At 44.4% G+C, this 5,370-nt stretch overlaps 1 long non-coding RNA gene across 2 annotated transcripts; it reads right to left on the bottom strand.

The window, feature by feature from the left end:
* Positions 1–1,162: 1,162 nt before the first annotated feature.
* LOC130140601 (uncharacterized) lies at positions 1,163–4,600 on the bottom strand. 2 transcript variants are annotated; one of them, XR_008818596.1, is made up of 5 exons: positions 4,467–4,600; positions 4,065–4,285; positions 3,331–3,537; positions 2,215–2,358; positions 1,163–1,645 (listed from the first exon to the last, which is right to left on the bottom strand). It is a non-coding gene; the product is annotated as an uncharacterized LOC130140601 (long non-coding RNA). The 2 variants fall into 2 exon arrangements; XR_008818597.1 differs by lacking the exon at positions 3,331–3,537 and having other exon boundaries at positions 4,467–4,597.
* Positions 4,601–5,370: the final 770 nt, after the last annotated feature.

Genomic DNA, 5,370 nt, shown 5'->3' with positions numbered 1-5,370 from the left:
GGAACTTTCCTCCCTAGAATCGAGAATAGGAGAACCGGCCGGTTCTCCTATTCTCGATTCTATCCTAGAACCGTGCTTACCCCTTGTGGAAACGTATAAATCAATTAGAATTGTAATAGCTCAAGGGTGACCGTTACATTCTTCTTTCTACACAAGGAAATGTTTGACTTTTGGTTTTTCGTTTAACTGTAGCTTTTAACATTTTTATCTTAGCTGGATATGATGTATCAATACGAGTATATGTAGGCTTCAAGGCTTGCTAACGATGAAATTGCTCGGCTACGGAAGCGACACATGAAAAATTTACTACATTACGAAAAGCTTTACTTGATCGTTATCTTAGATCCTACATTGCTCAATTCAACTTCGCTTACGCATGTTACTATCGAGGACGAATACCTAAGAGGCAACGTGGATACTTGGCAAGGTATACCCTTTCTTGCCAGTTTAGATTCTGAGTGGACTGTAAATTTTTCGTTTTACACGAGCCATATTACAAGTTTCCTCTTTGTGTCTTATTTTCTTGTTTACATTATGGGTGCATTTCTGAGTCCTGGTTCTCGTCTCGATTGTTCGATTTAATCATAATGGAATAGGAAGATGTCTCTAAAGGCAGCCTCTTCGTGTTGGAGCATATGCATATGATGACCAAGTTGAGACTCTTTGTGCGGACCTTCTCGAAGTAAGCAAGTAAAATGTTTGAGATGTAAATATACACACAACTTGGACCAAAACATGTCCCAAAGCATGTCCTTAAAAGGTTTTATCTGGACCTTGGGACGTTAAGAACATAGAGGATAGAGCTGAGAACGGGGCTAGACAAAGATACTATCTCAACATGGGGATAGGGCGTAAGGGAATTGACATGTTAAAATAAGTAACGAATATGTAGAGCCCGCATGGTTGCAGGACAGGCTGCGGAGGCAAGTCGGAGCGTGACCTCCTCCTTGGAGTCGAAGATCCTGGCGAAGAAGCGCTTCGTGTCGCCCAGGCGGCCCTACATAATGAGCCACCGGGGATTCTAGCATGACGAGAACCCCAATGATGAGCAAGACCGAGGAGATTGCTCCCTTGCTGAGCATGACACACCACCCGAGGTTGAAGTGGAGCTTGGAGAAGGCATAGATGAAGATGTAGCCAACGAAAGTGCCGACGTTGATGAACAACTAAACCATCGAAACGATGTATAAGCAACAATCACCTTTCTAATTTTAATTTGTCCCGAAATAAGAAGATTGCATGTTCAACATAAATAATATAAAAATTAATGACAAATAGAAAAATGAAAAAGATGCTACAAAATTGATGGAAAAAAAGAAAGAAAAAGACTTAGTGCCCTAGGGAAGGAGGTGAAGCAGCAGTGAGAGCAGTCAGAGGCGATCATGAGGGTGACGTCAACGCTAATGTTAGCGATGGCGAGGCCCAATAGTAAGAAGGTGAAGTCACAGGCAAAGCCCATGAGGAGGGACCCGAAGAAGAAAATGGGTCTCGCCAATTGGATCGTGGCGGCTCATCCAGTTGGATATTTTCCCTACAATCACCAACCCGAGGAGCAAGAACAAATTGAGGATCCCTGTCACGACCTTAAACTGCTCATCGGTTATCTTTAGCTCCTTTACCTATGGCATCGCCTCGCTTATCACTGCTATTTCTGCCAAAATTCAAAAAAAAAAAATCTTATATATCATCAAAATGTTACCTTGTAAATAGTAACCATATACAAGAAATTGAAAAAATAAAAGAAAATATTATCTGCCCTATCTTCCTCCTTCTTTCTTTGAATTTATTTTCCAATTATATATGATTATAATATAAGAATGATGAGAAATAATAAGTGCAATGGACTTTATCTGAAATTAACTTGCCTGGCCAAAAAAAAAAGTAGATGATGTTTTCGAAATTAAGTAATTTTTTTTCTTTTTTTCATTTTTAATGCATAAAAAAATGACCTTTGGCAATAAATCTATTATTTTTATCGGTTATAAAGCCAGAAAAAGAAAGTGCAATGACTAAGATATAGCTTAATTATTAATTATTTTGCACTAGAATTAAGTTGCAAGAGATTAATTTAATGTAAGGAAAATTGATTCTCAGAGATATATTTCCGAACTTCATGGACGAACATGGGGCAAGTCTTCCCATACTTCACAACATGAGAGAGAGAGAGAGAGAGAGAGAGAGAGAGAGAGAGAGAGAGAGAGAGAGAGGACTTACCAAAACCAAGTAAAATAGAGGTAATGGAGTCCGCGATGGTGCATTTTAAGGTACACTTGTTTGAGAGCAGTTTAGCTGGAGGATCAAAGTCCTTGGTCGACTTCGGTTGGATGTTGCCGTCAACCTCGGGATCACTACATGTGTCTTTTAATACATGTAAAGGGCCCAATTCCAAAAAAAACCCCAAACTTTACACTTTGTCCCAATTATACCCTGAACTTTTTTTTGTCTCAAGAAAAACCTCAAACTTTTCTCTGAGTCCCAAATCTACCCTACCGTTATAACTCCGTCCAATTAACGGCGGAAAAAAAAAAAAAAAAAGAACAGAAGCTGCGGCCAAGCCTTCGCCGGTGGCCGCCGCCACGGCCGCCGGGAAGGAGCGGCGGCCCTCGCCTGGGCCTTCCCGAAGGCCGGCGACCCTCGCCCCAGATCGGGGGCTGGAGGCCCTCGCCGGCAACTCGCCGGGGCCGGCGAGGTCGCCGACCTTCGGGAAGGCCCGGGCGAGGCCGCCGACCCCAGGCGAGGCCTCGCCTGGGCCTCCCGAAGGCCGGCGACCCTCGCCGGCGAGGATTGCAGCCCCGATCCGGGGCGAGGGTCGCGCCTCCCCGGATCGGGGCCCGCAGCCCTCGCCGGCGACTCGCCCGGGCCGGCGAGGGTCGCCGCCCTTCGGGAGGCCCAGGGCGAGTCGCCCCGGATCGGGGGCTGCAGGCCCTCGCGGCGGCGACTCGCCGGGGCCGGCGAGGGTCGCCGGCCTTCGGGAAGGCCCGGCGAGGGCCGCCGCTCCTTCCGGCGGCCGTGGCGGCGGCCACCGGCGAAGGCTTGGCCACGCCACAGCTGCTGTTCTGTTTTTTTTTTTAATTTCTGACGTTAATTGGACAGAGTTATAACGGTAGGGTAGATTTGGGACTAGGAGAAAAGTTTGAGGTTTTTCTTGAGACAAAAAAAAAATTCAGGGTATAATTGGGACAAAGTGTAAAGTTTGGGGTTTTTTTTGGAATTAGGCCACATGTAAAGTAAGTCAATTGACACTCAATCAGTGGGTATATAGCCGCAAGAGAAACTTGTGTTAAATTTTAAAACATGGCTATAAAAAGAGGATGAGAAAAGCAAACATACATCCATCAATTCTTTGAGAGCTTCTTGAATCTCATCATTGGTGTTACTTTTATTTACTATGAGTGGTTGGTCCGGCTCTTTTAGATATTCAAGATTTTCCTTACTTTCCCTCATATCCGACAGCCAAACGACATCATGGATGTGCTCCAAATTCTGAGGCTTGGTTTTTGAACAAGCTGCTTTTCTTTAAATATGTAATCAACATATCTAATATGAAAACAAAATCAACCACATGAGCAATGACTCGATTGGTCGGTCTTGTTTATGGTAATTTGAGAGCTACGAAATACGGTTTCCATATCAATTGTTAAATCAACATATAACATGAATCGATTCATGCATGACTGGAAGTAACATGGTTTTGACGAGTCGGGTTATAGTTGGGTTAACAAGATATGGCTCTCGGCTTAATCATGGAAAAATGATATATACATACATGACAATGCAGCAATCATATTGCAAGAAGTAAAACATGGAACGAAATGGCTATTGAACTTGTTTCCTTTGGAGAACATGCATTATAATTTCACTCGGACATTTCCTCAATTAGTTGGCACGCACTTCGATCAATGAACTTCCACTCACATATAAGGAAAAGAATAGGTATCAGGTTACTACAGTATCAATACCCATTTGAAACATTGATAAAGCTTTTAACCAGAGATGAATTCCGCATGAGCCTCAACCACATTTATCAAACTCAATTAGCCATATTGGATTAAGAATACTCGTACCTGGTAAATGCAATGACCAGGAACACCCGATTGAACAGAGAACCAGAATTTCCAAACTTAGTCGCCGGCGTTTGACACTGCAGAAGTAGGATCGAGCAAAGTCCAATTACTTCAAGGCTTTATGGCTGCGAAACAGAGCCAAAACAGAGCATTGCAATTGAGGCTTCGAAACAGAAGACGACGATGATCGTTGCCTCGGAGAGCGTTTAGAAACGATGAACCTGTGAAACATAGTGAAAACAGCATTTAGAAACTGAAGACGACGATGATCGGTGCCTCAAACAGAGAACCAGAATTTCAAAAACATCTGTCCGAGGCATCAATGGAGAAAGCTCAAAGACGAAGGGAATTTTCGATCCAAAAGATTTTTGGCTCTCGCTTCTATGACGGATGTGTATGAACCTCTCTTTCTCTGAATCCGTAACTCTGGCGGCTAGCGGTGGAACGCGATTGTCTGCAAATGCTAGCGATTGTAAATGGCGGGTGTTCTCGTAGCCTCTCGCACTTGGTTCGACGAAAGAAAATTTTGTGTTCGAGCATTCCTCTCTCGTGCTCTCTCTCTCTCTCTCTCTCTCTCTCTCTCTCTCTCTCTCTCTCTCTGCAGTAAATCTAAACAAAAATAATTTCCCTCAGTTCCGCGCCCTCTTGAGATTGACGATCGACGCTGACTGGCGAAAACTCTACAACTCTCGGCCTCAGTGCGCCAGCGATGAAGATCAGCGCCGGCGAAGGACTCTCGAACAGGAGAGAAACAGAGCCGAGCCGAGCTCTCCGATGCACAGCGTTAGAAACGAATAAACAGAGGCGGCAAACAGCGTCTGGAGACGTCAGAAACAGTACATCCCCGAAAAGAGAACCGCTTCCTAGAGAGAATTTCTCCGTCGGCTACGCGTGTGCATGATCAAAGACTGATTCCGTTATGATGTTCGCTACGATTTCCTCTTGACCCGTTCGGATGAAAAGAAGAAGAATGGCCCTCACGTAAGTTACTCAGCAAGCCCTCTTCAGAGCCACCTGTAGGTACAAATAGGAAGGAACTGAAACTATTAAATTAGAAGGCCCAAGAGCAAAATTGATTATTGCAATAATTGCAACTGATTTATCATTGAGGAAGGTGTTTTTCTGATTATTAGCAAGATGGGCGGGAAGGGGCCACCAGCATAGACGCTTCCTGAGCGCTACCACCGTAGCGCCATAACCACGGCCAGAATGTTCGGTTCGAGTAGCAGTTCTTGCTCAATTTTTGCGAGCCTGTTACTGCTGCGCCACCACATCAAGTTGAGATAAAACCGGAGTTATCATATGC

The sequence above is a fragment of the Syzygium oleosum genome, unplaced genomic scaffold (assembly GCF_021117445.2).
Source record: "Syzygium oleosum isolate NSW1041296 unplaced genomic scaffold, Sole_v2.1 Sole_v2.01, whole genome shotgun sequence".
Lineage (NCBI taxonomy): Eukaryota > Viridiplantae > Streptophyta > Magnoliopsida > Myrtales > Myrtaceae > Syzygium > Syzygium oleosum.
The sequence above is the reverse complement of the archived record's forward strand: the minus strand, read 5'-3'. Positions and strand labels throughout refer to the sequence as shown.